Source organism: Lagenorhynchus albirostris, chromosome 19 (genome assembly GCF_949774975.1).
Source record: "Lagenorhynchus albirostris chromosome 19, mLagAlb1.1, whole genome shotgun sequence".
In the NCBI taxonomy this organism is placed as follows: Eukaryota; Metazoa; Chordata; class Mammalia; order Artiodactyla; family Delphinidae; genus Lagenorhynchus; species Lagenorhynchus albirostris.
The window spans coordinates 58,259,457-58,278,424 of NC_083113.1; the positions used below are offsets into that span (position 1 = coordinate 58,259,457).

General features: G+C 53.4%; 1 protein-coding gene across 1 annotated transcript in view; it reads right to left on the reverse strand.

Moving 5' to 3' along the window:
- The window catches only part of C19H16orf95 (chromosome 19 C16orf95 homolog), a 438,566-nt gene that overhangs the window by 232,423 nt on the left and 187,175 nt on the right, over positions 1–18,968 (reverse strand). Inside the window, exons 13-14 of the mRNA XM_060129824.1 lie at positions 16,289–16,454; positions 14,972–15,127 (exon numbers count right to left, since the gene is read on the reverse strand). The gene's annotated coding sequence lies outside the window, so the exon portion shown is untranslated. The remainder of the gene's footprint in view (positions 1–14,971; positions 15,128–16,288; positions 16,455–18,968) is intronic.

Below are 18,968 nucleotides of genomic sequence, written 5' to 3' on the forward strand. Positions count from 1 at the left end.
TTACTGCCCGTGGGTCAGTCCTCCAACCTCTCATCGGCTTCCTGGGGCTCTTAGGAGAAATAGCAAAGTTTGCATCCCGACCTGGAGGCCTGCGCCAGACAGGAGTATTATTCCCACATAACTGAAGCTCCCTGGGCTGAATTAAGTAAAAAAGCAACTTAAGAAGATGTTGCACGGCCGACATTATCTGCAGTCCTGGGGAGCAGGAAGAAAGGCTGAGTGGCCAGGAGTGATTCCCAAAACCACACCAGAGAGCGGGGACAGTGGGACCCCGGCCGTTGCCTGCTGCCCCTCCATGAAAGCCTGCACTGTGTTACAAGCTGGCTTCGGCTGCACTAAACAGAAACCGGAATACCAGTGTCCGAGATGAGCTGTTTGTAGAATTTGTTTTTCTCCCACAAAGGTCTGAGTTCTGCTCTCTGAAACCAGCAGGGTTTCCTCTCTGCCGTAAAGCATGGGGTTCATCCATGTGGGCTGTGATGATGCATCACAGTGTCTGCATCGAGCCACTGGGAGGACACAGAGGGGGACGAGGAGATGGCCCCTCCTGGTAGGGACACACGCCAGAGATTGCACGTAGCCCTTCTTAAATCACACTGGCCAGGGCCCGTCACATGCTTTCATACAGTTGTGACAGACTCTTCGTAAATTACTACGGGGGATCGTAGGGGTCGATGGTCGGGGGGAATCAGCAGTGGCTACCTCCCTCTCTGCACCCCAGCTGCCCTACCGCCACCTCCTTTTAAATCCCTGGACAGGATGAGCTCTTTGCATAGGCTGTTCCCTCTGCCTGGAACACTGTTCCTCTCCTTTTGTCTAGTGAACTCCTCCCCCAGATCCTACTCAGACATCACTGGTCCCCGTCAGTCTCCTGCCCTGTGTTCTCCTCATCCTGGTCTTGCTGCCCCAGCACCTTCCGTATTCTGCGATTATCCCTCTGGGTGATCATTTGACTGATGGCTGCTTCCTTCAGGAGGTGGAGAACTTTCCAAGGACGTGAATCTTGGTTTGCTTCTCCTTAGGCACTAGTGCCCAGTCCAGGGCTGTAACTATTGGCTGAAGGACTGAATAAATCAACGTGCCTTCCTGAGCCCTGGGTCCTCCCCTGCAAACAGACGCCGCTCAGAGTTGTTACAGGAAACACAGTTACGATCCTAAGGAGAGCCTCGTTCCAAGTAGCAGGTGCTGTTACCCCTTTGATTTGTTTGATCCTCCCGGTAGCCCTTAAATTAGCTCATGTTATCACCCCCATTTTACAGCTGAGAACACCAAGGCAGAGAAACTTCCCAGCTAAGTGGCAGGCTGGGAGGAACCCCAGGGGCCTGGCACCACACAGCAGGGGCTCAGGCAGTGTCCTTTCTACCCAGACACCCCTGCTGAGGAGCGCACGCCCAGTGGGGAAGGGCCCAGACCCGCTCCTGTCCTTGTCCCCAGGCCTCTTCTGGGAGCTTCTCCCACCCTGACCCTAACTCCTTCGGCAGCAGGTACCCCCAGAAGTCCAGATCCGGATCCATGCTTCCACAAAACCACTGCCCCTGGAGTGTGGCCGTGTGGCCTGGCCCCCTGCAATGGCTCCCAGAGACACATAGCTGGGTGACACACAACCGCCCCACCCCCCAACTCTAGGCCACAGACCAGCAAACGGGCAGTCACGTGCTCTGCCAGCGAGGAACGAGGGGCATCCAGCCCTGCTGGCCACGAGGATGTCCAGGAAATGCCAAACCATGCCCCAGGGAAGAATCTGCCTGGAGTAACTCAGCCGGTTTTTACACCGCTCTTTAAAACAACTACTACTCTGTCTTGTTACATCCAGTGCTGGACAAGAACCGGGAACACACAGAAAACAAGGAGACATGAGGATCGCCCACAACCCCTGCAGCTCTCACGCTGGGCCAGTGCCAACCTGGCGCCTTGCTGTCTGCAGCGCACCTCATTCTTGACGGAGATAACTACGTTTCAGCAACATCACACATTTCCATGTGTGCGTCCTTCTAAGACTTCCGGATCCTGGGTGTCATCTTTTACAGGAGAACAGGAGTCGGCTGTCACCATACCTCTCATGGGGCCACGTGTGCGTGGTGAGGGCGGCGGTGGTGAACGCCCCGTCCCCTCCCGATAACATTTCCCGAGGCCCCCTCCGTGCCCTGGGGGAAATACAGAGTTCAGACTTGGCTTCTGTGTCCCACCCCTACCCGCACCCCTCAACATCGTACTACCCAGGGGTAAAGATAGGAGAAAGTTAATTTATTTCTAACAAACGTTTTTCTAGCACTCTCCATGTGCTAGGCATCGTTCTAAGGACTCTACAAACATTAACTTGATTAACAGCAACCTTAGAGGTAGGTACTCTTATTTGCATCATACAGATGAGAAAACTAAGACCCAGAGAAGTCAAGTGACTTGCCTGAAGTAACACAGCGACTTAACGGTGGAGCCTAGATTCAAACCCAGGCATTTGGGCTCCAGAGCCTACGCTGGTACAAGCTAATTGACCATGATGTGAGGACCACGTTGGAAATGTGGGAGGTGACACATAGGTCTCTAGCTCCTGCTAAGCCAGCACATTTTTAAAAAGAATTCCAACAAGAGGAATTAGGTATAAAGCAGTGGTTCTGAACCCTGGCTATACGTGAAAGTCACCTGAGGCAACTTGAAAACTGCTACCCAGGTTCTAGTCTGCTTGGTTTGGGGTGGGGCCCAGGAACCAGTACTTTTTAAGACTTCCCAGGTGATTCCAATGCGCGGCCAGGTTTGAGAACCTCAACTCTCAGAAGGAGGCTCGCTCCACACATCCTATGCGACTGTGGGCTACTTGCTTAGCCTCTTAGGCCTCAGCCTCCACATCTGTGGAATGGGAAGGCCATTGCTCTGGTGAGCACACGAAGCCTCACAGGGCCTGCACAGGCTGTCGGCTCTTATCACAAAGCACACCAGCTCTCAGCACCCAGGCAAAGATCAGTGTTCGAGTCTGCTTGGGCGGCCATGATAAAGTGCCACAGACTGGGGGCTTACTAAAAAGATTTATTTTCTCACAGTTTGGAGGCTGGAAGTCTGCGATCAAGGAGTCGGCAAGGTTGGTTTCTCCTGAGGCCTCTCTCTCTGGCATATAGGCGGCCGTCTTCTCCCTCTGTCCTCATGTGGTCGTCCCTCTGTGTGTTCGTGTCCTGATCCCCTCTTCTTATGAGGACACCAGTCATAGTGGATTAGAGCTTATTTTAACTTATTACCTCTGTAGAGGCCCAGTCTCCAAATACAGTCACATTCTGAAGTCCTGGGGTCTAGGGCTCCAGTACGTGAACTTTGCGCAGGATTCAATTCAGCCCAGAACAATCAGTAACTGCAGACAGAACCTGTTTTGAGGTGCTTCCTTGGGCATATGGCTGAGAATCCAGAATCTCACACTTATGTCCCCAAAGCAGGACACAGCGAGGTGGGTGGTTTTCACTTAGCTAGTGAGCGTTTGACAATCTCTGAGCCTAGGTTCCTGATCTGGGTTTCACCCCTGCCAGCCCTTCGAGGGTTAATCCAAAGGTCTCTGGAGTTGGGGGGATTTACTGCCCCCAGACCTTTATCATCTCACCCTGACGTTGAGGGCTCACATTTCCCACTTAATTACTTGTCCGGCAATCAGAAGAGATAGCCGGTCCTGTGCTGAGTTGGCTGCAGCTGTGAACTGTTTATTTACTTTTCCTCAGTCCGGGAATGGCTATAATTTAAAGGTTCAGATCTCAGCTACCCTGCCTGGTGCAAACCCTGCTTAAACACTTCCATATTGCTCGGGTGGAATGCGCTGGAAGCTGCCCCCACTCCCCTCCCTGGACACAGAGCACTGAGAAGGCAGGTGTTCCTGGTTACGGAGGCTGCAGGGCTGGGTAAGGGGAGAAGGCTGCCCACCGTTACTGCCAACTCCGCCGTCCACCCCAAGAGCTCACGGAAAACCTAGAAGCCATAGTAGGCCTGAGGACCACGAGATGGCAGGACGGGATGGCCCCAAAGCACCCCAGTCCCACAGCAGTGGTCCCTGCCACAGTCGAAGCCACAGCTCGCACTCATTCTTGCACCAAATGGTGTAATTACACTGAGGCTGTCAAATGGCATCCAGATGGCCTCGCCGCTCGCACCAGCGCTTTAATAAGCCTCTAGGCGTGACCTTGGCAGCTTGTGCCCCACCTGCGCAGCCCCCGGTTGTGAAGCCCGAGCCCACAATTAGATCAGATAATGAGCGCCCAGGCGACCAGCCTTGAACTCTGCAAGCCCTCTTCAAGGGGTGCCCAGAGAGTCACCCCACGCCACTGACAAATGGCATGCGTTCCACCACAAACGGAGGGCCGCCTGTGCACAGCTCCCCTGGAGGCCTGCCTGGGGAGATCAGAGACCCGAGACCCAAGAGCACACTTGGGGGGCCAGGCAGCTCCCAGGCAGGCTGTTCCAAGAGCTGAATTCTGGCAAACCAGAGGCTCAAGCCTGACCGCTTCCTCCAAAGCCCCAGGCAGCCCACCAGGGAGGAACTGCTTCTAACACTGCCACCCCCATAGGCACCGACAGGTGGGAACCCAAACATGGGAATCACCTGCTGCCACAAAGCTGCACGTGACCTCCACCAATTCATCCCCTTTGAATATCCTCGAGCCGGAGTAACTCCACAGTGAAGCTTTCAGTGATCTTGCGCTGAAAAGAATCACATTCCACTGGCCATTCTGAAAAGTCAAATTATTCTTTCCCAGCATGGGGCACATGCCTCAGAGAGTGACAGAGCTAACATGCCTACACCAGGCACCAATGCCAGGACTTCACACATAGTGACTAAACTAACCCTTGGACGACCTGGATGCTGTTGTTATTCTCCCTTTGTAGAAGAGAGAACTACAGAGACGGTAAGTAACCTGCCCAAGGTCACACAGCTAGGGAGTGGCAGGAACGGGATTTGAACCCGGGTAAGGAAGCAGACGTCATGAGTGCATACAACTATGATCGCGTTTGGGTAAACAAATAATAGCTAAAATTTTACTGTGACGCCTGTATGACAACACGTTATATATTTTAAACAAAGTTTAAGAGTTTGTGCAAAGGTTTGGAAAATGCCGAACAGTCCAAGAAGAGCCCGCATGCTGATATTCTCAGGGCCCTGCCAAGCCGGAGAAAATGGGTAGATACAAAGAAAAGAGCAAATCAGAAGCCTTCTCCATGATGGGTTGGCGCAGAGGGCGATGGGAGAGGGACCAGGCACTTGAGCTCTTGGCCGCGGAGACAAGTTTCTGTGGGAGAATCTTGTCCATGATCTTTGCCAGGTTTGCTTCTCGCAGACCTCAGACAGAGAACGAGGGGAGGCTGAGACCCGACAGGGAAATGCAAAACGTGTTTGTTCCGACTCCCTCGTTATGTTTGACTCTTTACAGGGAATCAGTATTCCCCTCACAGTCATCCTGGGTTTTAATGGTCCTATCTCAAGTTGTCATTGAAAACCTACTCTTAAGATTGTGTCACCATTCTTAGTAAGATGTGAATGACTGACATTTAGGAAGAGGGGATTGCATGTCAGGTTACCACCTTAAGGTCAATTTGGCTTTTCAAACAAAGAGACCATGAGAAGACCCAAGATAAATATGATGCATGGAAAAATCATCATTTTTGCTAAAATAATGGGAGGGACACAATGGCTTTTTTAAATACCTCTTCAAATAACACGGAATGCAAAGTAAAGATGATGTGACTTAATGTGAGGAGGTGCCCAAGAGGTCATGCCTGTGCAGGTTTTGCTCTCGGTCCACACTCTTGGGAAGGGGAGCCTACTCTGTTCAAGATTCTGTGATAGAAAATCTTGAGGAACCGGGCCTTAAATTATGCAACTGGTTCGTTCCAGTGGTGACATCACCTGGCAGGTCACAAATTTATTCCAGCGTGAGCTGGGGCGGGGGTGGGTTCCTGGCAAAAATGCTAGGACTCAGAAGCCACCAGTATTAGATACTTGGTGATCTGTCCTAGAACCGCTGCAGCCCAGCCAAGCGCTCATGAACAGGAGATCAATGGTGGACCCACCTCACCATCCAGGGTGTGTCTGCACGTGTGTGCGCACATGTGTGCATGTGTGCTGGTATGCATAGGTGTGTATGTGAGTGGGTGTGTGTGTGATAAGGGTGCGTGTGGTGTGTGCTATGTGTCCAAGTGTGTGCATGTGACTGAACATGTGTATGTGCGTGTGAGTATGTCTGTTCCTTTCCAAGAAAAAAGAAAGTCTCAGAAGACAGCACGAGACCATTTGGTCAGCCACCATATTTCACGTTTTATTGCACCCCTGCTTTGGAAAAACATAAGCCAATAAACGTGAAACCAGTTCTGTGCCTGCAGCTTCCTGCTTTGGGTCAACAGAAACCCTGGGATGAGACAGTACTGGGAGATTCCCGACAACAAAGCAAAAAGTTCATAAAAGACAAGGACCCAAAACTCTGAGGACCCCACTGCGTTCCCCGTCATGCTTTCAGAAAAGACCGTAGGACTCGAACAGACAGGGAGTGAACCTGTCCAAGCCCCTAGTCACCCAAGAACCCACTGATTCTGCCAGACAATCAGGCTGCCTGCTCCGGCCTCTTCCGCTGTCTCCATGCCTGTCTTTCCACAAACGGGACTGGCAGTACAGAGCTCTCAGAGGCCCAAATTCAAATCCCAGACCCACCACTCATCACCAGGCCCTTGTGCAAGTGAGGAATCCCTCCTGGCCGCTCCAGCGTTCCCATCCGCGGAAAAGAGAGACCACCACCACCAACACTGTCACCAACTCTGGTGCCGCCTGAGCGCTTCAGCATCTAACTGCGCCTACCCCTCCGAGGACTGGTGCCCTAAGGATGTACTACCGCACCTCCCGCAGGAGGGAACCGGGCACAGGAGGGGCGCGGCAGGGAGGGAGCACTGGAACGAGGGCACTACCTCTGCCACTGCCCACATTTCCAGGAGGGGCTCATTGCCCCCCACCCCACTTCATCTGACAGGAGTGCCTCTGACGGGTCTTGCAGGATTTCATCCTCACTGTTGTAAAGTTTCCTCGTGGAAAACACGAGCATTTTCCTGGTCTCTTCTTTAACTTGATGTGTCCTAAGGAGGGTCAATCCCCCTCTGGCTCCGACGCCTCAGCTCTGAGAATCCCAGGGTCACTCCGTGTTTCCCAATTCAGGGCTCCTGTGCCCCAGGGGACAGCAAGGACTTGAGTCCCTTGTATTACTGTCAACATTTGGAAATTTCCAATGCAAAGAGCCCTGGTTCCTAAAATGAGGCCTAAGAAGGTGCTCAAAATACTCACAGTCTCTGCCCTTGACTCCAGCCCTGGGAGTTCAGTGTGGTCTGCCCTGAGGTTATGATTATCAGAAGCTTTGCCAGGAAGGTTATATCACTGAATACCATTATGGGCAATAAGAATTCATCCTCTCCTGAACACACTGTGCTTGCTGTGTGCAGGGCACCCTAGGATGTCTCCCGACTACCCCGTAACAGAGATGAGATCATCCCCAGTCAGCAGAGGAGGAGACTGAGGTTCCGAGAGGCTCCAAGACTCAGAATGACCAGGAGGGGTAGCAGTGAAGATGACTCTCACCTGTCTGACCCCAGAGCCTGCCCAAGCTGCCAGGCCAGGCTTCTCCCAAATGTTCCAGGTCAGAAGAATTACCTGGGGGTCTGGTGTAAACTATGAATCCTGGGTCCCAGCCCACTTCTCGTGAGTCTGACTCTGAAGCCGGGGCCTGAGAACCTGCATTTTCAGACAACCGTCGCTGCCCCCTCTCCATCATACAACTAGATTAATTACCTGTTTCCATGCACATTCCATGGCTTGATACATCTTTCAGATGCTGGTACTGATGGGGAGGGGGGAGGACGGAAACCTAGCCTGGGCCAGGCAGGCAGGCCTCCCCTGCCCTCACCCGCCTGCACAGCGCCCCCGAGGGCCATGCGGGGCACTGCGACCCCCCAGCCTCCCAGCAGGGAACCCACCCACTGCCCCTACAGAAAGAATGGGCGGAAATGGCCGCAGGCAGGAACTCACCCCTGCCATTCCACAGCGCTCTGCAGGGGAGGGCCTGCAGAGGAGCTGAAAAGGCCAGGGACAGGGAGCCAGCCTTGCGAGAGGGCCTGGCAAACAAAGCACAGCCCCCCCAGAGCAATCACCCGCCAAAATCTGCAAGCTCATCACGGTGCTTGGGAACCTCGAGGGGGGGACACAATACAGGACGCATCCTGCTCGGCAGAGATAAGAGAATTCCCAGGTTCTCACTGCCCAGCCTCCCCCTGGGGACAAAAGAGCTGGCAGGGAGCTTGGAGGAACGTGAGAAAGATGCCCGAGGCCAACACTGCACGAAGCTCTGCACCCCGCACTCCCCACCCTGCACCTCTCACCCTTCACCCTTCGCTCATCCCTGAAGTCACTCCTCAGACTGACCTTCAAGCCCACCCTACGTCTCGCTGGTTGTGGGGCCCTGGACAAGTGGCTTTGCCTCTCTGCTCCTCAGTTTCCCCACCTGCAAAATGGGGCTGCAGGTGGGAACTACCTCCGTCCCTCCTCGGGGTTTTGCTGCAATCCGTAGTATGCTTCTGGAGGACCCACTGTGCCCTCGGCACTTTCCTGTATCACCAGGTCCAGCCCTCGGCCAGTCCCAGTCCCAGGAGCTGGGCTTTGGCACGAGCCCCTTGGCCCAGCGCGGAGGCCCATGTGGACGTGGGGGAAGTGACGCGGTGGGGCCGGAGGCCGTGCCCGCCCATCTTGGAGCTCACCACTGTTCTGAGAGCCTGACCAGCACCAGCCAACAACACAAGTGGCGGCTCCAGGACTCCAGTTCCCTTCTCATCCGTGGGTCATGCCTTTAGGCTCAGTTTAATCCAAACGCTGAGCATTTGTTTGCACACATCAAAAATGACAATAACCGCAAGAATGAAAGCTACTGCTTACAGCTCACTTTCCATACGATGCCCTGGCAGGGTGGTGCTGTTATTAGCACCCCCAGCAGTCGAGGCCATTGACATTCTGAGAGGTCAAGTCATCTGCGCAGCGTCACCCAGTGGTGATCAGGGGAGTGCTGTGCTTGCACAGTGCAGGGACCCAGCCCTCGGGACCTCTCTCTCCCCCTCTGGGAATTCCTTTCCCTCTCAAGGGCAGGGACCTCACCTGTCTCTCTCTGTGTCCCCAAAGGATGCCAGCACGGCAACCAGTCAATGGACAGTTCGAAAGCGGAAGTTTCCTGGGTCGCTTTGAGCACGTGGTTTCCAGAATGGGCAGGAGGTGGCACCATGCTGCTTGGGGCATGTGGGGGTCAGGCTCCCACCTCTAGAGGGGGGACCCATGCTACCCATGAGGTCTGTTTCCTTCACTCCAGGTGGGCTGAATGAGTTGGTGCAGAGCCAGTGTATTTTGGGGGGAATTCAATGATAAGGAGTCCGTCATGGAGACCAGCTAGGAACCCAGAACCTGTCCCGGCTCTCCAGGCAGAATGGAGGCGGTGGGGATGCCCTCAGGACCCTAGTGGGACCACTCTGTTCAAAGTGCAGTGAGTCCTTTGGTCAGGACAGAGCTGACCCCCCCACCCCGTGAAACGGAAGCCCAGGGCACGGAGAGAGGGGGAGACACACCTCCCTCTGCCTCACTGATGCCAGAGAGGACCTGCCACTCAGACCTGCCGGCACGTGCCCCTGGGGCACTCGAGCTCTGAGCATTGCCAGGAGCCCTGTGTGGTGCACATCCTCTCTTGTTCCCAAGTCAAGGAGGTTCTGGAACCCAGGAAACCCAACTCCAAAGCCCAGAGCCTCCCCCACAATTCCAGAGGGGGAGATTTTAAGGCTCTTTTTAGAGCTCCCAGAGTTCCTGTCAACCACATCCCACTAGAAAGCTTTAAAGCCATGCCCTGAAAGCCACCACTTCCTCCCTCCTGGTGCCCTCCCTGGGAAGATCTGCTGAAATAAACTCAGGAGCGTGGGAAGGGGGCTGTGGCAGACACTGCAAGTGTGCTTCCCAGAGTCTTTGATGCCCACCTTCTCCCAACTGTGTACCTTACCAGCCTCTCTTGCAGCTAGACGCAGCCAGTGACACAGTTCTGACCCATTAGATGCCAAAAAGAGTCCGGGACACTTCTGGGAAAGCTTTTGCTTTCCTGATAAAAAGGGGCAGAGACCCAGCTGGTGCAGTCCTGGAAACCTGCTCCTCCCCTCCCCCCTTGAATACAGACGTGATATCTGGAGATGCAGCAGCCATCTTGAGACCATAACAGGACAGGTAATGGAAATGTGGCAGACAGAATGACACCCACCTCCCAGAAGTGCCCACATCCTAATCCCCAGAACCTGTCAGAATGTTAAGTAATATGGCAAAGGGGAATTGAGGTTGCTAATCAGCTGACCTTGAAATGGGGAGATCATCCTGGATTCCCCAGGTGAGCCCAATGTAATCACTGGGTCCTTAAAGGTGGAAGATGGAGGTAGAAGAGGGGATCAGAGAAGAGCTGTGATGAAGAAAGGGCAGAGATGCAGCATTGCTGGCTTGGAAGATGCAGGAAAAGGCCAGGAAGTGGGTTTTCCCCTTGAGTTCCTGGAGGAACACAGCCCTGTGACACCTTGACTTTAGAGACCCGGGTGAGACCCGTGTCGGACTTCTGACTTCCAGAACTGTGAGAGAATACATTTGCGTTGTTTTAAGTGGCCAAGTTTGTGGTCATTTGTCACAGCACCTCCAGGGCACTGACACAAGCCATATGAGATGCTGGCTTGCCCTTGTCGAGCAAACAAACTGAGGCCAGCAGCTGCCTTTCTCCAGACATCCTTGTCATGTGAGAAGAATGACCCCATGCTGGTTTAAGCCACTTCAAGATGGACTATTTGTGACTTGAAGCTTAACACGTTTCTAACTGCCATCTGTGTCAGCCGGAGAAGCTTTCATTTCAAAATTCCTTTTGTGAGAGAGAAAAAGCATCACCAGCTAAAAATGTAAATTGAACCCTAGGACAGTACCCCCAAGGTCTGACGATGAACTTCGGGCGGCCCTGGGACCTTTCTGGGGAAAGGAAGGTATAGTGAGATCAGAGTCCCTTGAGCAATTCTCTTCATAAAACTTTCTCTTCATATAATGTCCTAAAGCCCTCAACATTCTAAAAAGGGAAACAGATTGTTAAGTAAATGTTTATTGAACCATAAAGTGGACCTATGACAAAAAAGTTAATTGCAATAAACAAAAGGGTTACCTTCTCTGGGCACTGTGGCCACTACACGGCAGGGTCCCTGGCATAACAGATGTGTTTGCAGTTGCCCACCTGATAGGACTGGCTGCGACTTCTCCAGTTTAATGGCCACTCAGGACTGGGTTCCTTGTGTCTTACTTTTTATGGCAGGCTGTTTATCATTGATATGACCTCTCTCTGACAGCCCTTTTTCAGAAACACAGCTTTACTGTAATGTCATTTCTGAGCTGAATTTTCCCAACCTATCTGACTGCTCACTTTACAACTGGGTTTTTAGGAGTGCGTTGCGGGAAGATGGCTTTGCTTACTCACGACGCGCAAGGAGACTGTGATCTGGGAAGGGACGTTTGTCGGGGACCTGCCTTGAGGGTCACTCGGCACCGGAGTGGGCAGCCGTTTGACTCTCGCTGCTCCCGGTGTGGTCTGACCAGGTTACGGATGAAAGAGATAGTCCAGCGCAAGGTCTAGCAGAGGCCCGGCAGGTGACCATTGCTCAGCAAACGTTAACTATTGAAATGCCCTTCTCTCCAGCACTCCCAGCAGCCCACGGGGTAAGTCTGGGGAGCGTTCCCACACTCCAGGCCAGGAATCCGAGTCTGAGCAGGATTCCATGACAGCAGGACAGCAGCCCATCTTCCCGCTCTCCCTGAGATGCCTCCCCGCGGCGCCCACGGCCATACCTGAATGTGAGCGGCCGGGGTAGCCCCAGGTCCCGTGTTCTTTCCAAGGCCAGCACCGTGCACCCGCCTTCCTCTCTGTCCTCACGAGAGCCCTGTGAGGGGCCTTGTGCTGCTCACACTCAGGACGAGGAAGCCACAACCTCAGGGGGCCCTAGTGTCTTGCCCACCATTCTGAGACACTTGGAGACAGGTGCGAACGCAGGCGGCCCAACGGCACGTTCTGGGCTCTCATCTGTGACCCCACAGCCCCGCTGGCCGCAGCACAGCCTTCTCTGGCCCCACAGAGTGCAGCGAGGTCAAGCGGGCTTTCAGCCAAAAGCAGAGAGGGTCCCCTCCCAGGGCCAGGCTCTGAGCTCAGAGAACCGATTCGCAGAAAATCCCAGACTGACGGGGAGCCCAAGAGAGGTGTGGGGCCAGAGAAGGGAAGCCGTGGGCACCCCAAGGCCCACCACGCAGGGCCTCCCGGGACTGTGACCACAAAGGCCAGGCCCCCCGCCCTCCTCCCAGGCTCGCCCACAGGTCACCTGCGCCCACCTGGAGAGACCTTCCCGCAGCCTGCCACAGTAGCCTCTGGGCACGGGCTGGGATCCTGGCGCCAGGCGAGAGTTTTGCCACTTGAACCCCTCTCTGGTTCTGACACCTTGTGACTCTGGGCAAACCCCCAACCTCTCTGTGCCTTGATTTCCTTCTCTGTGAAATGACAGTCATAAAAGAAGGCTCCTGCTTTTAAGGGAAGTTTTGGCCCAAAACACCGATCCTTTATTTTCCCGACTGGTAGGAACATATTAATTCATTTTATTTTTAAAGAGGCCATGAGTGAGATATCCAGAATGTGAAGAGATAAACATCCCATCAGGAGGGTTTTTGTAAAGAAAAGTGTCTCTTTCTGCTTTGAATCAAGAGAGCATCACGTAATCGTCAGATGTGACCCACGCCGCCTTGGCCCTCTGCTGGTCACCCAACCACATCTGTTCCCCACCCCATTCCTCCCTGTTGACAGGATTCGGATTTTGTTTGGTTTGGCAATGGACCCGACTAAAAATATGCAATTTCCCAGACTCCTTTGCAGTGAGAGTGGTCAGGTGACATGGTCCCAGCCAAGGCAATGGAGGTGAGCTGCCCAGAGGGGCCCTTCCAGAGGGACAAGACGGTACAGCATCTCCCTGGCCCTTTATCCTTCCTGGAATGCCACGAGTCCCAAAGATGTGGCATTCACCTCAGGACCTGAGCCCACAGGCCCAGAGCCCAAAAGATGGAGAGAACCAGGCTCCCTGCCCGGTCTGCCCACCCCCACCTTCCTCACCTAGGACAACACCCCTGTTATCTGCAGCTGACCCACATGCACCTGAATACTAGGAGCTGCAACCCTGACCTCATCTTTGAGGAGTAAACACAGAAGAGGTTAGACCGGCCATCTCCCTGGAAATAACTCCCACCCAGGCCTGGGGGCCCCACCTCCCTCTTGCCTATCAGAGATGATTGACATCAATAGTGTCCAATCACAGTGTTCTCTGTCTTCTTTGGGCACTGAAAGGCAGACACCTCTGTTCACTAATGTAAATATTGTATTTACTGGGGCTTATTTATTTATGCATTTCCTTAGTGGAAGCAGCCTTCAGGTTCCCTGAGGCGTAACATGACATGCAGGCTGCGGCGCCCTGGAGCTGCTGTCTCCTCCTGAAGTGGTGACTGATGGAGACGGCACTCAGGCAGAGGGCCTCGGCGTCTCCGTCTGTGCAGTGGGGATGCCCAGACCGTGCCTGCCCGGTCCCGGGACTGCCCCCATCTCGGTGATAAGACCAAGGCTGTGGTCTCTGAGCACGTCCCCCCTCGTCCACTCTCCCCGTTCCGGCCCACTGGGAGGTCCCCATGCTCCCCTTGCTGGCCCCTAACCCAGGCCAGTGCCTGGAATACAGCTGCCCCAGCTCCCCTCCAGGCTGAGCCTTCACATCTCCATTCAGAGGCCCTTCTTAGGGCTTCCCCGAAACCCCCTACATGCCCAGTGCCCCATCCAACGCTCCCCCAAAGCCTGCAGCCGCCCAGCACAGTCTGGCCTCCCCGTGGACTGTGGGCTGAGATAGAAATGACCTTGCTTGTTGTTCACGGCTGTAAACCCAGAGCCGCCCAAGTGCTAAGCACGGAGTCAGGCTCCACAGACACTTGCTGCCCATGGAATGACTGGCGCTGACCTAGTGGGAGATGCTGTCATTTCACAGCGGTGGCTATGGAGGGCTGGGAGGTACAGCAAGGCCTCATTTCGCCACATCTGTGTTTTCTCTCCCACACACCATGTCCTTACACCTCCTACCCTTGGGGAAAGGAGGAGAGTATCTCATCGCATTGGCCCCGGTGCCGCGACAGGAGAGATGCCTAACCCCAGGTGACCGAGAGTTAAAGGAAGGACAGCCTAAAAGGACAGGAGGGAGAAGTGAAATACTCAGAATTCCCTTCAGTTCCCCACTGCACTGAAGCCTTGAGGCAAGGAGGTGAGTCACTAGTTGGAGAAGAGGGAACCGCGCTTGGGGAGAAGGAACAGCAGGTGCAAAGGCCTTTGAAGAATGGCGGGTTGTGGGTGTGTCGGGGAGCACAGTGAGGAAGGCCGAGGCTAGACTGTGGTGGTTGTTGGTTTTTATAACACGGTATTATCATTAACTCTGCTTATAATAATGATAATGTCTGTCCAGCACCAACTATGTTCCAGGTACTTTACCTACACCATCTCAGTCCCTACACACCCCAGGAGGTAGGCCCTACTATTATCCCATCCTATAGAGGACAAACCTGAGGGCCAGAGAATCAAACTGACTTTTCCCAATACACCCGACAAGAAGGGGCAGAGCTGGGATCTCAATCCAGGCTCCTGGCTCCTCAAACGTTGTTCTCAAATGCCATTTTATACCGCGGTCCTTGCCCTTGGGCAACGTGAAAAGAGCTGTTTGTCACCCGGCGATGATGGATCACTCAGCTCTCAGCACATCCTGCTACGTAACGAAAGCACAAAACCTGTGGCACGTGAGGGCAGCATTTATACCCTGTGTCATAACTGGTCAGGTAGGCGTCGCTGCTGACGCTGGCTGGGCTACTTACATGTCTGTAGTTCTGCTGGCATGAATGGGCGTCTCCCATCCTTCCTCAGCCAAGCAGCACAGGCCCTGCTCACACAGACAGCAGAGGCACACGAGGACTAGTGGACATGGGTAAGAGCTCCTCCAAGCTTCTGCCTGAGTGACGTCTGCTAACATCCTATTGGCCAAAGGAAGTTACATAGTGAAACCCAGACTCCAGGGACAAGGAAATCTACCCGCCTCTTAGTAGAAGGTGCTACAAAGCACTCAGCAAAGGGCTTGGACCCAGGGAGGGCTGAGGCCCTGAGGCCACTTATGCATTCCACCTGTCGTAGGTGAGGAAGGCCCAGGCCAGGGCCAGAAGAGATGCTGGGTGGGGAGACAAGGGGGCCTCTCTGAGCCCGGGTCCTCCCCTGGGCAAAGGAAGAGTGACTTGTCCAGGGTCCAGCACGAGGCAGTAGGAGAGCCGGAGCCCTTGTCCAAACCGTCTGACTGCAAGACCCCTTCCCCTTGAGGTGTGACCCTGGGTGGATCACTAGATCCAACCAAGAAAAACAGAAACTCCGCTGAGTATTTAAAACAGAGAATTCAATACGTGGAACTGGTTGCTCTGATGATGGAAAACGGAGAAGCCAACCGTGGAGCCCAGGAGGTATGCACCGGCAGGAAGCTGCTGGCCCCCTGGGGCCAGAGGGACAGAGAGGGGCCGGGGCTGGCAGAGCCTGCCCCTGCAGCAGCACCGCTGCTGAGCTGCTGAGCTGGGAGCTGGTGGGGGAGGACTGGGAGGGGGAGGAGGAGGGGAGGGGAGAGGGGGAGGGGAGAGGGGGAGGGGAGAGGGGGAGGGGAGAGTGCCCAGCTTCTCCCTCCTCCGGCCCTCCCTCCCAGCTCTCACCAGCGCCTCTCACCAGCCAGACCCAGCCAGAAGCCAGGGGAGCCTGCGAAATGCAGCCTCTCAGCCCCTGCAGCACAGAGCCAGCCAGGGAGGGTTGAGGGATGGGGCTGAGGGCACAGAGAGGGAGCCTCCCTAGGGACAAGTGGCCTCTGTCTCCCGTGTGCTCCAGGCCAGCGCACACATGCAAAGCCCTGGTTCTGACCCAGGAGAGCTGGGTGGGGCCTGAGACTCTGCATGCCTAACAAGCGCCCAGTGATGCCCAGGTTGCTGGTCTGGGGGCCACACTTCCCGAGGCAGCACCAGCAGGGAGCGGAACGCCTACAGGGAGACGCCCAGAGAACATTCGTTTAGTATTTACTGCAGCTGGGCTTTCCCTCCTCCTTCCAGCCTCTGAGGCAGGAACTGCAACGGGAGAGAAAATCAACACCACCAACTCAAGAGACTCACCGGGGTCACCCCTCTCGTAGGTGGCCGAGATGTGATGCCAGGTGGCCCCTCGGCCCGTTTGTTCCTGGGCTCCGGGAAGTGGCCCACAGATGGCCACGACCCAATCGTCCATCTCGCATACGCTAGGGGCCCAGCCTTCTCATTCACAATCTCAAATCCTCACGACCTGAAAAAGAAAGATCACCAGCTCCATTTTAAGTCGGAGGAAACCTAGGCTCAGGAAATTTAAAAACTTCACCACGGGTCCCCAGTGAATGAAGGCAGAGCCCTATTTGAACCCAAACCTGCCTAAACCCTCTGCTCAGGCATCACCCCTGCCTCTCAGGCTCACCCTCCATCACTCAGCAGTACTGAATTCGCAGAGCCTACAAGGCCCTGTTGAAGAACGTGGGGCCTGTGATCCCCCACCTGGATTCAGACTCCAGTCCTCCCAGCCCTCCCAGCCCTGCGCACGAGCTGTGCTGCCTGGGAATCTCACTCAGGTGCCTCAATCGTCAAGTGGGGACAATGACATTCCCAACTCCATCAACGCGTTGGGAGGCACCATCCAGTTATCCCGTGCGACCCTTGGCACGTTCACACTCTGGATAAATATCAACCTTGTTGTAAGTACGCAACATTCATGACGCTTAGATGCTGGTGGAGAGACGCAACGCACAAATCATCAAAACTAGGCATTCGTCGTGTGACTGAGTGTCCAAGATTAGATTCCAAGAGAGTGTGCGCGACGGAACAGCAGCACGGCACTCTCCGAGCCCTCGCCCAGGCCCTGTAGGACTGGGTGCCCACGAGGCGGCCCGCTCTGTGGATTGCTCACAGCTCTCCCAGATGGGAGCATGTCCCATCTCCTCACCAAGCCGGCTTCCACTGCTGCCTGGTGTAAGACCTGGGGAGAGCAGCCTGGAATGTTTGGGGCCCAGACACCTCCGATGCAGAGGCGGCGACACAAGGCCACTGAAAAGTGGCCTCAAACCTCACTTCTCCAAACCGCACACAAGATGCTGGGCAAGTCTGTTTCTGAGAAGACAGGCAGGGATTTGAGCTTCTGGCGCTTGTTTGCACAAAGGATTTCGGCCTTCTTTCTCCTGTCACACAGCTTAAACACGTTAGCTGACCCTTAAATGGAATCCCCACGATGCCCCCCTCTCCCTCTAAGAGAATTTGCGGGGGGGGGGGTGCGGGGGGGGATAAAATGCATTGTGTCCTGAGGGCTTTATTCCCGGCACTGTAGGGTTGATGACTCCATGCTAACTGTATCTTCTGGGTTTTTGAGTGTCTTTTTCTCTTCTCCTTTACCTTTTAACTAAAATACAACATAAAATAAGCGTTTTGATTGCATTCAGCTGTGAAGAGGGACGTACATACCCACCCACCCCACCTTTGCTGGCAGAGATCAAACGTGAATTTCTCAAAAAACAAAAAGTGGAAAGTTTACAAATACAGGACTCAAAATCTGCAACAGCACACCATCACTCCAAGCCAGGGATGTGTGCAGTCTGACATGCTTGTAGGCAAGCAGGCCTCCATGCTGTTTCTCTAATCCCACGTGCAAAGATGGTACCAGGGCCACTTTCTTCCAGAAAAAAAGAAAAAAGAAGGCCCAGAAGAGGCAATAGTCTCTGCATCAGCTCAGGTCCTATCAGCCTGGTTGGCAAACTGAAACATAATATTTTAGGCTGAAAGTGGTCAAATAGGCTGTTGAATTCATTTTCTAAAAAGTCTCACTCCGAACAAATTTATTCATTTACACGAAGTCTGAAAGTGCTTTTCCTTGTTGGGTGTCTGAAACCTGAAATATTTTCAACCAAACAAGAAAATGTTCGCTGTTGAATGGCCTATTGGAGCTGTCACAAATGTGATTTCTGGGAATAAACAAGATCGTAAGAAGGCTGGCCGGAGCAGAAACGTAAGTCAGCGTTAATAGGTGGTGTAACTAAATTATCCCTTAAGCCAAGGTGCTAAGTGACACAGCTTTTTGTGTGTGAATTATAATACAGTCGCCTCCCTGGGCCTGCACAGATCTGAATTGGACCTCTCTCCAGAATCACTAATTTTATTTTTCAGTTTCTATGTATCAAATAGCTCCCTCTGTTCTGCAGGCGAACCAAAGTACTTGAGACATACAAATTCATATTTTCTCCATATCATTTTACAGAGGTTCACTTGATACACACCTGGCTCCATAAACAATGTTTATTTTTTATGGGTTAGTATCTTCCTCAAGAAAATTAAAACTAAGTTTCAGGAAGCTTTATTTTCATTCTAACTATTGTTCGCTGGTCACTGCCACTCAGTACTTAGATGACTTTTTCCCCAAAGGGTAAAACATCTTTAAAGCGGAACACAGTCTATTTAAACAGCTGGTTTTTGCGCAATCGTTTTATCAATGCGTAGATTCGAGGTATGAGTAGTCGGTGACTTGCTCAGTTTGTAAATTCATACAGGTATAAAAGCTGGCATGCCACTCAATTAAATTTTTAGAGAGCAACGCGTGATTCATTACTACCACTATGATGGGGTTATTGGTCTCTGCTGCATTTACATATTTCTATGTCTTTAAATAGGATTTCACATTTGGAGTGAAATGAATTCCTGCCTATCTCCCGGCCAAGGACAAATGATAACATTATTTTTAGGAAAAGAAATAGATCTTTTTGTTGCTGTTGTTGAATTCCAGTTT